Source organism: Phyllobates terribilis, unplaced genomic scaffold (assembly GCF_046119375.1).
Source record: "Phyllobates terribilis strain yellow unplaced genomic scaffold, ASM4611937v1 Scaffold_13__5_contigs__length_258822181, whole genome shotgun sequence".
In the NCBI taxonomy this organism is placed as follows: Eukaryota; Metazoa; Chordata; class Amphibia; order Anura; family Dendrobatidae; genus Phyllobates; species Phyllobates terribilis.
The window spans coordinates 137,144,810-137,160,522 of record NW_027362773.1 but is presented as its reverse complement, the minus strand read 5'-3'; positions in this window follow the sequence as shown (position 1 = coordinate 137,160,522).

Genomic DNA, 15,713 nt, shown 5'->3' with positions numbered 1-15,713 from the left:
GTGAAATAAAGCTGCAAGTTAATAAAGTGGAGGCAATCCAGACCTGGCCAAAAACGCTATCCAAGATGCAAGTGAGAACGTTCCTGGGAATGGTGGTATATTACCGGTGGTTTATCCCAAATTTTGCCATGATGGTCGCGTCACTGACGGATCTCCTAAAAGGCACCAGATCAACCATGGTGAAGTGGACGGAGGAAACAGAAATTGCATTTCAATTGTTGAAGTTAGCACTGTGTAAACAGCCGGTCCTGGTCGCACCAGACTTCAAGAAAGAGTTTGTGGTCCAGACAGACAATTCAGAGGTTGGTCTAGGAGTCATTCTTACTCAAAAGATAAATGGGAAAGAGCATCCCATTGTCTATCTGAGCCAGAAGCTTTTGCCCTGTGAGAAAAACTACGCAATAGTAGAAAAAGAGTGTTTAGCCATAAAGTGGGCCGTAGATACACTAAAATACTACCTGCTAGGCCAGAAGTTTAAGTTGGTGTCAGACCATGTCCCATGGAGATGGTTGAGGGAAAAGGGGTAAAAATGCCAGGGTAACTAGATGGTTCAAGGCTCTTCAGGACTTCAACTTTCACGTAGAGCATAGGCCCGGAAAGTTACACAGGAACGCTGATGCCCTTTTTAGAATTCCCTGTCTGGTATCGGAAGGTGCCCAAACCCCCTGCTTTGGGCAGAGGGGGGAAATATGTGACAGAATCACTGGTATGATCTATGAGGGGAGGTATGTGTCACACAGGTTGTTAGCCTGTGTGAACTGAAACCTATGGACTTTCTGCCAATATGTTATATGTTGGTGGGTTAACTCACTTAAAGGGCGTGGTCTTAAGGGAATGACATAGTGATGGGAGGGACGTCATTCCCCAAACCTCCACCTCCGGGTGTGGCTGAGCAACGTTTAAACGTTAAGCCCTGTTTTTTTTTCTCTGTGTTGGGTTCGGAGAGGCAAGGTCTCCAGACTGGACAGCCATAGCTCAGGAGGGAGCCAAAGGCTGGACTCAACTTGTGTGAGTGACCTGCACACACATATATGGACTGTGCTATAGTTTATCTTTTGTTTTGTTGTTTAGCCAAGTAAGGCTGTGTTTATTTTGCTGGAGTGCAGAGCTTTATGCTGTTAATAAAGCCTGCAAAGAAAACCCAGGTTCCTGAGTCTACTTCCGAAGGTGGCCGAGCGAGTCGTCCTACCACAGTGTGTATAATGCTAGTATGTTCATGTTCATGATCATAGGCGGAATATAATGAGGGCAATCTGGGCTACCGCCCGGGGCCCGACGCTCCAGGGGATCCATGGCCAGATTTCCCTCATTATAATGAGGCAGGGGGACCGCACTGTGCCTTACATGCCGGCCAGCCACATCACAGGGAGTCAGACACGCCCCCTGCATGCTGTGTGCTGCGTCTCCAGAGCTGATGTCACACAGCGGTTCCTGGAGCTCATGAGCCTGCTGGAGAGGAGCTCGTGCAGCAGACCTCAGTGGATGGTGGTAAATATGAGGTCTGGGGAGGTTGTCTGGAGTGAGGAGGCGGCTGCAGGATGCTGCTCTCCTCCTGATGAGTTCACACAGATCCCTTAGTGTCAGGTCTGCAGACGCTCTGCTGGGGCTCTGTATGACTTACTGCTGGAGTCTGACCTTTGCTGCAGATCAGGTCATGCTGTAGGTGCCAGGTCATTGGCTCAAGCGTCACCAGATCTGCAAGAAAATTCAGAGTCCTGCAATAAATCACACTGAGCCCCAGCAGAGATCACAGACATCAGCATAGAGGATCCTGCACTGACTGATCAACCCTGAACCCGCAGGACGTCACAAACTATACTGCTCCATATATAATATGTGAGGTCCTGTAGGCAGGTGTGATCAGTACAATGCACAGTACAGACCAAAAGTTTGGACACACCTTCTCATTTAAAGATTTTTCTGTATTTTCATGACTTTGAAAATTGTACATTCACACTGAAGGCATCAAAACTATGAATTAACACATGTGGAATTATATACTTAACAAAAAAGTGTGAAACAACTGAAAATATGTCTTATATTCTAGATTCTTCAAAGTAGCCACCTTTTGCTTTGATGACTGCTTTGCACACTCTTGGCATTCTTTTGATGAGCTTCAAGAAGTAGTCACCGGAAATGGTCTTCCAACAATTTTGAAGGAGTTCCCAGAGATGCTTAGCACTTGTTGGCCCTTTAGCCTTCACTCTGCGGTCCAGCTCACCCCAAACCATCTCGATTGGGTTCAGGTCTGGTGACTGTGGAGGCCTAGTCATCTGGCGTAGCACCCCATCACTCTCCTGCTGGAGGTCATTTTGCAGGGCTCTGGCAGTACTCCTCCTGTTCCTCCTTGCAAAAAGGCGGAGGTAGCGGTCCTGCTGCTGGGTTGTTGCCCTCCTACGGCCCCCTCTACGTCTCCTGGTGTACTGGCCTGTCTCCTGGTAGCGCCTCCAGCCTCTGGACACTACGCTGACAGACACAGCTACCCTTCTTGCCACAGCTCGCATTGATGTGCCATCCTGGATAAGCTGCACTACCTGAGCAACTTCTGTTGGTTGTAGAGTCCGTCTCATACTACCACGAGTGTGAAAGCACAACCAACATTCAAAAGTGACCAAAACATCAGCCAGAAAGCTTTGGTACTGAGATGTGGTCTGTGGTTCCCACCTGCAGAACCGCTCCTTTATTGAGGGTGTCTTGATAATTGCCAATAATTTCCATCTATTGTCTATTCCATTTGCACAACAGCATGTGAAATTGATTGAGAATCAGTGTTGCTTCCTAAGTGGACAGTTTGATTTCACAGAAGTTTGATTTACTTGGAATTATATTCTGTTGTTTAAGTGTTCCCTTTATTTTTTTGAGCAGTGTATATAGGGAGCTATGAGGGGGGTCAGACTTTATATAGGGAGCTATGTGGAGGCTCATACTGTATCTAGGAGGCTATGTGGGGGCTCATACTGCATATAGTGAGCTATGTGGGGGCTCATACTGTATCTAGGAGGCTATGTGGGGGCTCATTCATGTATATAGGGAGCTATGTGGGGGCTCATACTGTATCTAGGAGGCTATATGGGGGCTCATACTGTATATAGGGAGCTATGTGGGGGCTCATACTGTATAAAAGGAGCTATGTGCGGACTGTTATTGTATATAAGGAGCGATGTGCGAGCTCCTATTGTATATAGGGAGCTATGTGCGGGCTCCTATTGTATATAGGGATCTATGTGCGGGCTCTTACTGTATATAGGTAGCTATGTATGGGCTCATATTGTATATAGGGAGCTATGTGGTGGCTCATACTGTATATAGGGAGCAATGTGGGGGCTCATGCTGTATCTAGAAGGCATGATAAATCAGGAGAAAAACTGAGTATTTATAGACATAATGCAATCAATTTTTATTGAGTACACATAAAAACATGAATCTGTAACACACAGATAGCACAAAGATTTATATAAAGACAAATATGTGTACAGCATAGAATATAATCATTGATGCACCAAACTCACTGAAACACGTGTTAAAGGTTTATAGTTTCTTAGGGGTCCTTATGTGTATCAGGTCATTGCACAGTGCACCTTTCCTGCCATTCTATTTTTTTGGGTAAGCTATGGACATTGTACTTGATTGACATGATACTTATATAGTGTATATCACAACGGTCAAAGTATAAATTCCCAATAATATAATAGAAACACACAAGCTGCCACTAAATTAGTGCAGCTTCAACAGGAAGACATAGAACCCATGACTAAAAAGTATAATTTTTATTTAAATTTACAAATAAAAAATGACAAGAATAAAAAATGGTAAAAAAGCAGGAACCCTTGCGTTCCCTACATATATGCTCACCCAAATGTGCAATAATTGCACTAAACCCAAAAGTTGGGTATATAAGTATACCCCTGGGAGTAGTTACCATAAGCAATATAAGTCTACATTCAGTAGATAGCAATAGTTAGGTCCCATTAAATATTATAAAGTGCCAGTGCATATAGAAAATGATCCTAACTAATATAAGCAAGTAATAAGGTAAACAAGTAATAAGGTGACCATAGACCAGGTGGTGTGTACTGGTGCTTCCAAAGGTAAGATAGTAGTGTGTATAGAGATACAGGGATAATGGGATAGTACTTACAAAAGAGGGAGCTTGAAGGGAACCAACCCCGACGACGCCGTTTCGCGAGTGCTTCTTCAGAGGGGGCGTGTTTGTGTATAGATCCTGTCCCGTTTTATGTGTATTCTCAACCAGCTGTAGTCAATACATATGGGTGATGGAGGGGTTCGGCGCATGCGTGCGTTTACTTGGATGACCGCAAAGATAAATGGACTTCCTGTTACAAGCGCCTGACACGCATGCGATGGAACGCATGACGTGTCTATTGCGCATGACAGGAAGTCCCGCGGCTCTGTTCAGGCGCATGCGCACTCTCCATAGAGGAATCCCCATATGGACGTGGCAGTGTTGAAAAGGGGCGGGTACCAAGCGCAAAACAAGGACAAGGGAGATAAACTAAAGGTACTGAGGAGAAATGTGTAAAAAGAGGATAATTATGAGAGGGACATAAAGACATATATGATGAGATGAGGAAATGGAGCAACAAAAAAGAAAAGGGGAAGGAGATGTGAAAACTAAGCACTAGAATGTAAAGAATCAAGAGATATGGGTGAAAGTGGTCAGAAAAGGTGGGTGAAAGTGTAAATGATGAATGGATGTGTTAAAGGTGAGGATGATTGAATGGTGAAAAAATGTAGTGACAATATTATATAAAAAGGAAGGTATTGAAACAGAGAAAAGAGAGTACAAAGAGAATGTAAGAGAAAGAGAAGTGAGAAATGAATGTGGTCAAGTGGAGAAGATGATAATAAAAAGATAATAAGAATAAGAACATTACAGTGGTCAAAGCAAAATTGTGATGAAATGGGCAAAAATATCAATATACATAAATCTTATTTTAACCTTTTCCTTTTTGGTCCATAATAAGCACTATCCAGTAAATGTCCAGTCTCCATATAGTCCAAACACATAAGTAGGGTCATTTATATTCCCTTATATATTTCTGTAAGAATATAATTCATTTGCTTTTTCTTCCCTTTGCTTTGTCCTTTATTTTTCGTCCTCTGCAGTATAGTCCGTCCCCGTAGAGAGCGGGGAAGAGGCCGGAGGGAACCAACGCACATTCAGCGAACGCCCAGGAAAAAGAAGAACCGCCTATCCGCCACGACACAGCAAGGGACCATGATGAGAACTAGGTAAGTAACACAACAATTAAAATCACATAGAAGTATAAAAACTGGACAGATAAAAAGGCAACCTAACAGGAGAAGAAAAAAGCTAGGGGATAGTAGGAAAACACAAGAGGAGGTCCAAGAAAGCGACAAAAGAGTAAGAGTAATGGTATGGTATGACAAGACGGATGCAGGAAGAAACCCAAGACCAATACTATAAGAATGCAGAAAAACCAAATTGCTCGTTTAGCCCTTGAGGGGAAACAGTACCTAGACGGAATATACACCTGCTCTCCAATGTAGACAGGGCCAGACCCAGATTACCGCCCCTAATGCCCATGTCTACTTGGTCAATGCCCTTAATTATCAGACCTTTAGGGTCACTGTTGTGATAGAGTTTGAAGTGTTTGGGAAGGGTTCTAAGGTTAGATGTCTCTTCAACATGGAGGGATTTCTCAATGTCCAGTATATGCTCCCTAGTCCTTACCTTTAGTTCCCGCGTGGTTAGCCCAATGTAGATTTTGTTACATGGGCATTGTGCATGATAAATTACACCTTTCGAGTTACATGAAAGGGCTTTTCGAATTTCATATACTCTGCTATTATCAAAATTGCAGAAATCCTTACTATTGACCAAGTTTTTACAGGCTTTACATTGGCCACATTTAGAAAAACCCCATTTCTTACCATCAGGCATCAATCTAGATGAACTTTTTTCATAATAGCTGTGTACCAGGGAGTCCTTAAGATTTTTTGATCTTCTAGCAACAAGGGCAGGTTTTTCGGGTAAGATTTTCCGTAATACCGAGTCCGTGAGAAGTATATCCCAATGTTTGTTTAGGATTTCCCTGAGTTCTGGCCATTGGGTGTTATAATCAGATATGAATCTGGCTATGTATTGATTGTTCTCCCTACTCTCTTTATTCACATAAAGCAATTGCTCTCTATTCGAGTTTAGTGCTTTTTTAAAACCAGTCTTGATGTTCCTTTTACTATAGCCTCGGTTTTGAAACCGTCTGGTAAGATCATGTGACTGTTGAAGAAAAGAGTCCTTATTGGAACAAATTCTTCTTAGTCTTAAGAACTGTCCCATCGGGACGCCCCGAATGGTGGACGGGGGGTGAGAGGAAGAACTATGTAGTAATGTATTAGTCGCAGTTTCTTTCCTAAAAACATCAGTCATAATGTGGCCATCAAAGGTAGTATGAATATGAAGATCCAGGAAGTTGACATCTCTTCCCTGCTGGAAAGTGAGTCTAATGTTGAGATCATTGTTGTTTAGTTGTTCCATAAATCTTCCTAATTGTTGTTTTGTACCTTCCCAGATGAACCAGATGTCATCGATGTATCTCATCCACCCCTGTACAAGATGGATGTCATTGATGACATCATTGTGGAAGATACTCCGTTCCCAGGCCCCCAAAAACAAATTTGCATAAGAACCCCTCCATCACCCATATGTATCGACTACAGCTGGTTGAGAATACACATAAAACGGGACAGGATCTATACACAAACACGCCCCCTCTGAAGAAGCACTCGCGAAACGGCGTCGTCGGGGTGGGTTCCCTACAAGCTCCCTCTTTTGTAAGTAGTGTTGAGCCACCCCCGTAGTGTTCGAGTTCGGTTCGGTTCGTCGAACACCCGTGTGTTCGCCGAACTGTTCGTCGAACTGTTCGTCGAACACCTTCGAACACCATTAAAACCAATGGCAGGCAAACAAAAACACATAGAAACACATAGAAAACACCTTCAAAGGTGTCCAAAAGCTGACAAACTGCTCAGAAGACACAACTAACACATGGAAAAGTGACAAGTACATATAGTCATGCGAAAAGAAAAGAGGTGGAGGAGTAAAAGGAGGGGGAGACACAGATATAGGCATGTCATGCCCTTCTAAAATCCAAAAAGTGAGAAGCCGACACGGCCAGTCCGTTCCTGCCTGTGCCACCTCTGTGTCGCCGGGTTTGTGCCAGAGCCGCGGTGGACCCTGACGGCCAGCCCCCCTATCCCAATACTGGTGCCTGTCCGCCGGTGGGTCGAGGCCCCCCACGGTGGGGGGGGGGGAGTAGCATCTGCAGAAGAAAGACCATCTTCCAGCCAAACTAAGATGTCGACTTCTTTTCGTGGACAATGTGATACGATCCCATTCTTACGGACACGCCCATCGCTACAAATTCTAGATGAGGCACAAAAAGAGCAGGTGCTTCAACGGATATCAAGTGCTCCTTCAAGTGGGCTCTCCATCACCTCAATTTCAACATCACAAATACTCCAGTCCTCAGAGGTGTCACCCCAATCGCACTTGCTTCCTCACAGCTCCCAAGTCTCCAGCTGCCCGTCTGAGTATGGGGTAACACAGATGGCTGAGTCTGCCCAGCTGTTTACTCATACTATAGCCCTGGAAACGGAGGTCTGCTCCAGAGCTTCTGTTAATCAAGATGAGGAAATGATCTGATCCGATGCCCAGAATCTTTATAAGTTGGATCCAGGACCAGATGAAGAAGGTTCTGAGCATAATGTAGACCCTTGTTCCCAAACTGTAACTCCTGTTGGTGGAGACAATGATGAAGACGATGATGAGACTCAAATACCTGATTGGAGCGACAACTTGACTTTTCGGTCAGGGCAGGAAGAGGTTGGCTCTGAGGGCGACGGGTGTGATAATACACAGGGTGATGATGACGAGGTTGGAGATCCCACTTACTGTCAACCCACAGTCAGACAGTCGATGAGGTCAGCAGAGGAGGTGGAGGAGGATGTGACTAGCCCTGGGGATGGGGATGACTCGGTACCCGGCATTTGCCTGGCCTGGGGTCTCTCTTTAAAAGGGTGGATAATTGTTAATTTTATAAGAGTTCATGACGCCACCTGTGGTATCTGGTGACAAGCACCAGCGCTGCAGCAGTCCACTGAGGCCGGTGATAAGGCAGCTTGATGGTATAGCTCCCCACAGGTGGAGCTAGGTCTCAGGGCAGCGTATGCAGGGGGAATGCAGGACAGGCGAGACCCAGCTGGGTCAGAGCAAGAACGGGAACGGACACGGTAGTCACTTCAGTACCTTTTACTTGAGGAAATTCAGGCACATCCCGGAGCACTGTAGGGTGAAGGGTGCATATCAGGATCCTCCCCAATGAGCGGGTGTAGGGCCTCCTGTTTCTTGCCTCTGCGCAGTAAGTTTCTGACCTGCCTGGAGCTAGGCCTAACTTTGTCTCTGTCCTGCGCTGGCTGACCTTGTGGTAGGGCCTTCTCTTGGAGTTCACGCTCCCAGTATGCGGGGCCTAAGCGTCTCCTGGCTCTGTTACATATCAGCACCTTAGCGATCCTGGGACTTGTAGTTCTCCAGGGATTCCGGTTATGCCTTACTGGGTCATAGAGATACCAGTAAGCTCGGATCCTGTGTCCGGTAAATGCTTCGGGGTGAGCTGGTTAAGCTCCTCTGCCCCTTATGTACTAACTCGCCACTCGCCTTCGGCCTACTCGGGCCCTCACTAGGCTATACACACTAACGGCAGCTTGCCGCGCTTCACTGATCTTACGGCACCGGCACACCTTAAGCTCTATCTGGGCTCCCTGAATCTAGCAAGCAGGAGCCTCGTGCTCCACTGCTGAACTATTAACTGCGTTCTCTAGACTAGACTGAGCTCCACTGCAGACTGACCTCTCTTAGGCTTCTCTACTGCAGGAACTCTTCAGAGGAACTGAACTGCCTAGCTCCACCTTCCCTATTTATATCCCTAACGGGCTCACTCTGCTGGTCTGAGGTGGAAGGTGGAGATGTGTGAATGTTTATGGGAGCCTCTTGTGGAGGATTCCATCAATGCACTCTTGTAGGATCTGTGATACCAAGCGCAGCGGGGCATCACAGATGCTATTGACGACGAGGTTAGGTTGCGCCTTCCTGAACAGAGACGGAGTACTGGAAGCACGTCAACAACTGCATCCTCAACCACAACTCTGCCTCTGACCACAAGTCGTAGTGGCTCTTCAGGTCACATGGGCTCTAAGCCTTGCATAGCCTGGGCATTTATTCAGATCGATAAGGATGACCCAACTCGTGTTATCTGTAATATTTGTCAGCAAAAGCTAAGTAGAGGCCAAAAAATACATAGTTTGAGTACTTCATGCATGTACCGTCACATGGATATGAAGCATAAGTTGCAGTGGGAAGCTCACTGTGCTACAATGCGGCCTAGCCGGCTGGGCCAACCACCGTCTGCCCCATCTTGTGCATCCGCAGCCTCTTCATCCTCTGTGACTGGGGGGACAGCAGTCACACATGTTTTTGGACGCAGACCTGCCACCTCTTTACCCGCAACAGCCAGTGTGATTGGCAGGTCGTCAGTTCATTGGGAAGTGGAAACACCTGCTAGTGTTGAGCGCTCTCCGACATCGAGAGCACCACCTTTGGATCAAGGCAACCTAACATGTCCGCCTGTATCTTCCTCACAGACCGGCAGTTGCCAGGGACACCCTACTCAACACGGTCTAAGCACAACAGCCAGCCCTCGGTCCCTCAGATGTGGAAAAGTAAAAGACCATTTCCTCCTAGCCATGAGAAAGCTAAGAGGTTGAATTTCACCATCTGCAAGCTGTTGGCTACAGAAATGCTGCCTTTCCACCTGGAGGACACAGAGGATTTTCAAGACCTTATGTCCGTCACAGTGCCCCAGTACCAGATGCCCAGTCGGCACTACTTCTCAAAGAAAGGTGTGCCTGCGCTCCACTAGCATGTCGCACACAACATCACCGCTTCTTTGAGAAACTCTGTGTGTGACAGGGTGCACTTCACCACAGACACTTGGACAAGAAGGCATGGACAGGGGCGTTACATGTCGCTGACTGGGCACTGGGTAACTATGGTGACAGCAGGACAAGGGGCTGCTGTCCAAGTCTTACCGTCCCCACGAGTTGTGTGTTAATCCTCTTTATCTCGAACTTCCTCCACTGCTTCTGCCTCCTCAACCTCCTCTCGGTCCTCCACCTGCACCCAAAGCCTGTCTGGTAATGCCACCTGCTTTCTAACTGCGCAGAAGGAATCCTGCACACATCCTTACTATGCTGGCAGCAGGGCTCAACGCATCAGTGTTTACTTTGAAATGTCTGGGAAATGTGAGTCACACAGCTGAGGAGTTTTGGTCAGCTCTGGAGACCCAGTTTCATGAAAGGTTGTATCCACTGGACCTGAAACCAGGGAAGGCCATGTGCGACAATGCTGCAAACCTGGGTGCGGCACTTCGCCGGGGCAATGTCACACACGTGCCTTGTATGGCTCACGTGTTGAACCTGGTTGTCCAGCAATTTTTAGCCCACTATCCCGGACTAGATGGCCTTCTGCAGAGTGCACGGTCGCTGTGTGCTCACTTCCGCCGTTCGCATCCCGCAGTTCAACGACTTGCATCTCTACAGAAGTCATTGGGCCTGCCAGTTCACCGGCTGAAATGCGATGTGCCGACACGGTGGAATTCAACTCTGCACATGTTGCAGCGACTGTGGCAGCACCGACAAGCCCTGGTGCAATACGTTCTGACGTATAGCCTGGGCCAACGAGATCCAGAGGTGGGGCAAATCACGCTGGAGGAGTGGTCTCAGATCAGGGACCTATGCACCCTTCTGCACAGTCTTGAAATGGCGACGAAGATGTTTAGTGCTGACGATGCCATTATCAGCATGACTATTACGGTGATTTACATGCTGGAGCACATGTTAAACAGAATTCGGAGTCAGGTGGTGGGACAAGAGGAGGTGGAGGAAGTAGAGGAGGAGTCGAATGCGGAAGGGATAACATCTCCAAGGTCCAGACGGTTGGCAGCACCAAGGCGGCAGGCATGGGAGGGTGGGGGAGAGGGATTAACCAGGGCGCATGGTAGCAGCCAAACTGTTGAGGAAGGTGCAGGAGCCGAGGAAGAAGTGGAGGACGAACTGGCAATGGGCATGGAAGACTCATCAGATGAGGGAGACCTTGATCACATTTCTGTTGTGCGAGGTTGGAGGGAGAGGGCAGAGGAAGGAAGCATGATTCTTACCTCGCTACCAACACAACAAGGACTTGGTCCTTCTGGATGCGCAAGACACATGAGTGCCTTCTTGCTGCACTACCTGCAACATGACCCCCGTTTTGTCAGAATTCGAAGTAATCCCGACTACTGGGTTGCCACACTCTTAGATCCCCGGTACAAAAGTATATTTGCCGAAATAATTCCTGCCATAAAAAGGTATTGACGAATGCAGGAGTATCTGTTGCAGAATCTTACATGTGCTTTTCCACAAAACACCAGTGGTGCACGTAGTGAATCTCACAGTTCTAACTTGCCAACGGTGGGACTGTCGAGTCTTCATCACTCAAACAGTAACAGTAACACAGTATCTGCTGGTAACAGCAATTTTGTGGAATCGTTTCACCACTTTTTGAGACCATCCTTTGCAAGGCCACAGGAGACAAGAAGTCTGACACATAGTCAATGCCTAGAGAGGATGGTACAGGAGAATCTCCAAGTGAACATCGAAGCCATGACTGTGTCACTGGACCCTTGCTCATTTTGGTATTCCAATCTTGAAAAATCGCCGGAGCTCGCCACTCACGCCGCGGAGATCTTGTCATGCCATGCAGCCAGCGTTCTCTCTGAACGTGTGTTCAGCGCTGCTGGTGGTGTGCTGACAGATAAGCGCACGCGGCTGTCCACTGAGAATGTAGACAGACTCACGTTCATAAAGATGATCAAATCATGGATTCGCAAGGACATTTCTACCCCTGTGTCATCCTTGGGAGACTAAAAGCTTGGGGATTTGGTAAAATCACCTCACCAACCGTTTTAAGCAACAGTGGGGCAATTGATGCCACTTAACCCTAGAACGCATGACCATAAAAATCTACACTTTCACATACCTGGGGCCCTTTAGGCCCGTGTGCAAATAACATGGAATAACTCAAACTCAAATGACAAACAACTATATACATGAAGAATACCTAGAGTTTCAAAATTCTAACTAAAACAATCTTGCAGAAAATAGAAAGCAATTAACTGGGCGGGCCTGCAAGGCCACAGGTATGCGTTCTAGGGTTAAGTGGTGTCTGTGCCACAATTTTGGGAGTCCCCTTGCTGTGTCTTACGTGACGTTGGCATCGTCATTTCCAGGTGGGTTGGGTCGCACCCCCCCCCCTTTTAACTGTAAGAAACTACATACACTATGGCTTGGGGTAACACAGATGGTTGAGTCTGAAGAGCTGTTTACTCAGAGGTCTGCTCCAAATCTTCAGTGTCTGCTAGTCAGCGTAGAATTTTTAACTGCATCTAGCCTAGGCAATACTTTGGGCGTAGTAGCCCAGCTGCGAAGCAAGCTGCACCGCCTGTGTATCTAATAAGAATTTTTAAATTAATCTAGCCTAGGCAGACTGTGGGGACCCCCAACCAAACCCAGATGCTCAGCCCCCCTACCGCCCCCCTTTCATAGACAACCCAATAATGTAACTCTTACAACTGGATGGGTGAGGATCAGTCACAGCTTTATTAACTCTTTATACTCATTCCATTAGAAAGGCATTTTATTTCTAAAATAATTCAGCTTGTTGCAGCATGCCCTGGGTCCCCACTCCGGCAAGTTGGCCAACAAGTGTAACTCTCCAACATATCCTTTCTATTTCCAGGCCACGGAGGATCCAGCGTACTCGTATGCAGGACTCTGACCCCCACCCATCCACTCCGTCCTGGAGTCCTGACAGGAATATGTCCAGTCCAATATCTATTAAGTGAACACCGTCGGGCCGTATGAGGCCTGCTTTATCTCCTTCCAGTTGTCGGTGTCGTATCACTACACCGCCTCTGTCTCTTCTAAATTTTGCCATCCGAATATTTATTACCCGCCTTGTCCATTCGATGGCCGTGATGTCTTGCACACCTTGCCATACCACTATCGGCACAATCTCTGACCATACTATAGCTAATTTTGTGAAAAATTCTCTGAAGCGCTCAGTGTCTAGTTTCATTATTGCCATTAGTTATGCGCTCTTGTGATGACCTAGGTTGTTTCCCCCGGCCTGTATAACGGAGATGACCGGACCTCTTGCCTCTCTCCCTACCTTGATTACCTCCATTAGTACCTGTGGCCATAGCAGGCCTCTAATACCTCTCCAGTTGAAATATGTGTTATGAAACTCTAATTTCCTCCCGCCTGGGCGGACTTTCGCCCTTTTGTGTGCCCAATATATATACGAGTGGCCTATCACTCACACTGTTGGCTTAGCGTCACCTGTAAAAGAAACAAACCACGTTAGGATAACAAGTCCGGTCTTATGTATCTCGCCAAACACGTGGCTCGCCATCTCCCTATCCTCTGAACTTCCGTTTCTGACAGTCCTGCTCTTGCTGCTTCCGTGGCCGCACCTATGCAGAATGAGTGTGTCCCGTAATCTTTGGGGTGGTTCCCTGCCGATGTTATGCATTTATTAAATATAGCTTGGAACAGGTATCTTGATAATGGCGTTCCATCAATGTGTGATACGAAGAAATTACTTTGTGATCTGATGGTTAGATATGTTTTTACTATTGTTACCCGACTCAGTGTACCGTTTGTGGGTTGTAGAAGTACCCAAGTACCCCTGCCTGCTGGAACCGTTTTCGATTGGTGTATGCGTACACGTATTGCATTATTGGCTATGACTACTTCCTGGTGTAATAAGCGTCCACTGGTGGTAATTTTGGATTGAGGGACTAATTCGCTTATACATAGCGCCCCGAAGAAGGCGATCACAAATGCAGTAGACATTAGTGTTGCTTCAAATTGTGAGTGTCATGTTAATGGTGTTAGGGATAAGATGTGAGAAATCCGTTTTAGTGACACGGGACGGGACGTCTACATTCCTGACTTGGCTAACCCCTTTTCCACCCTTTTATGGATTGTCTGATGATGAATCTTTGTCACATCTCCCCAATTCAGTAGTTGGAAGTGAAATGCTACTCCGGTCAGACACCGCTGCGCTGACGCTCCTGATATACCCCTCATCATTAGCTGGTGGAGAAATTCTATGGTGACTTGTGATCTGGCTTGTTCACATTGGTCAACCCGTCTGCCTCCTACTAGTCGTGTCCACTCTTCCCATGCCTTACCGTATGCTTGCCACGTTGACGGGGCAACTGACGCTCTGATTAATGGCATCAACTATTCGCCACTAGATCCAATAGGGAGGGTGGGCAACTGTTGCCCGATGGGTGGGCGTTGTGGAAGAGCTCTGTGAAAATCTGCCAATTGAATTGTTATAAAGCGTTAGCAGCAGCTTTATACCCCTCAGCATAGTGGCTAGCGCGGACCCATACATTGTGTTTTAAGCACAGGAATACTAGCCTGCGTAGTAGGCCTAGCACTGGGAGAGACGATGATCCAATCTTATTAATGCAGTGCGCTAGGCTGGTGTTTTGTGTTATGAAGCGTATATTTTTGTTAGCCAGGCGCACGCCCCATATTTCTATTGCTACCACTATTGGGAAAAATTATTTTCAGGGCTAGATGCAGCTAAAAATTATTATTAATTTCAAAGCTGGTGGAGCTTGGTATAGATGGCCTAATACAATGAGTCCCACACACTGCTAGAAGCCCAAATATTTTTTCAGAGGTAGATGCAGATAAAAATTATTTTTAATTTGCAACCTGATGGAGGTCAGTACAGATGGACTAATAGAGAAAGTCCCACACACTGCTAGAAGGCCAAATATTTTTTCAGAGCTAGATGCAGATAAAAATTATATTCAATTTGCAACCTGATGGAGGTCAGTATAGATGGACTAATAGAGAAAGTCCCACACACTGCTAGAAGGCCAAATATTTTTTCAGAGCTGGATGCAGATAAAAATTATATTCAATTTGCAACCTGATGGAGGTCAGTATAGATGGACTAATAGAACAAGTCCCACACACAGCTAGAAGCCCAAATATTTTTTCAGAGGTACTGTAGATGCAGACGAAAAATTATTTTGAATTTGCAACCTGATGGAGGTCAGTATAGATGGACTAATAGAGAAAGTCCCACACACTGCTAGAAGGCCCAATATTTTTTCAGAGGTAGATGCAGAAAAAAATATATTCAGTTTGCAACCTGATGGAGGTCAGTATAGATGGACTAATACAACAAGTCCCACACACAGCTAGGAGCCCAATATTTTTCAGACCTAGATGCAGACAAAAAATTATTTAGAATTTGCAACCTGATGGAGGTCAGTATAGATGGACTAATAGAGAAAGTCCCACACACTGCTAGAAGGCCCAATATTTTTTCAGAGGTAGATGCAGAAAAAAAATATATTCAGTTTGCAACCTGATGGAGGTCAGTATAGATGGATTAATAGAACAAGTCCCACACACAGCTAGAAGCCCAATATTTTTTCAGAGGTAGATGCAGAAAAAAATATATTCAGTTTGCAACCTGATGGAGGTCTGTATAGATGGATTAATAGAACAAGTCCCACACACAGCTAGAAGCCCAATATTTTTTC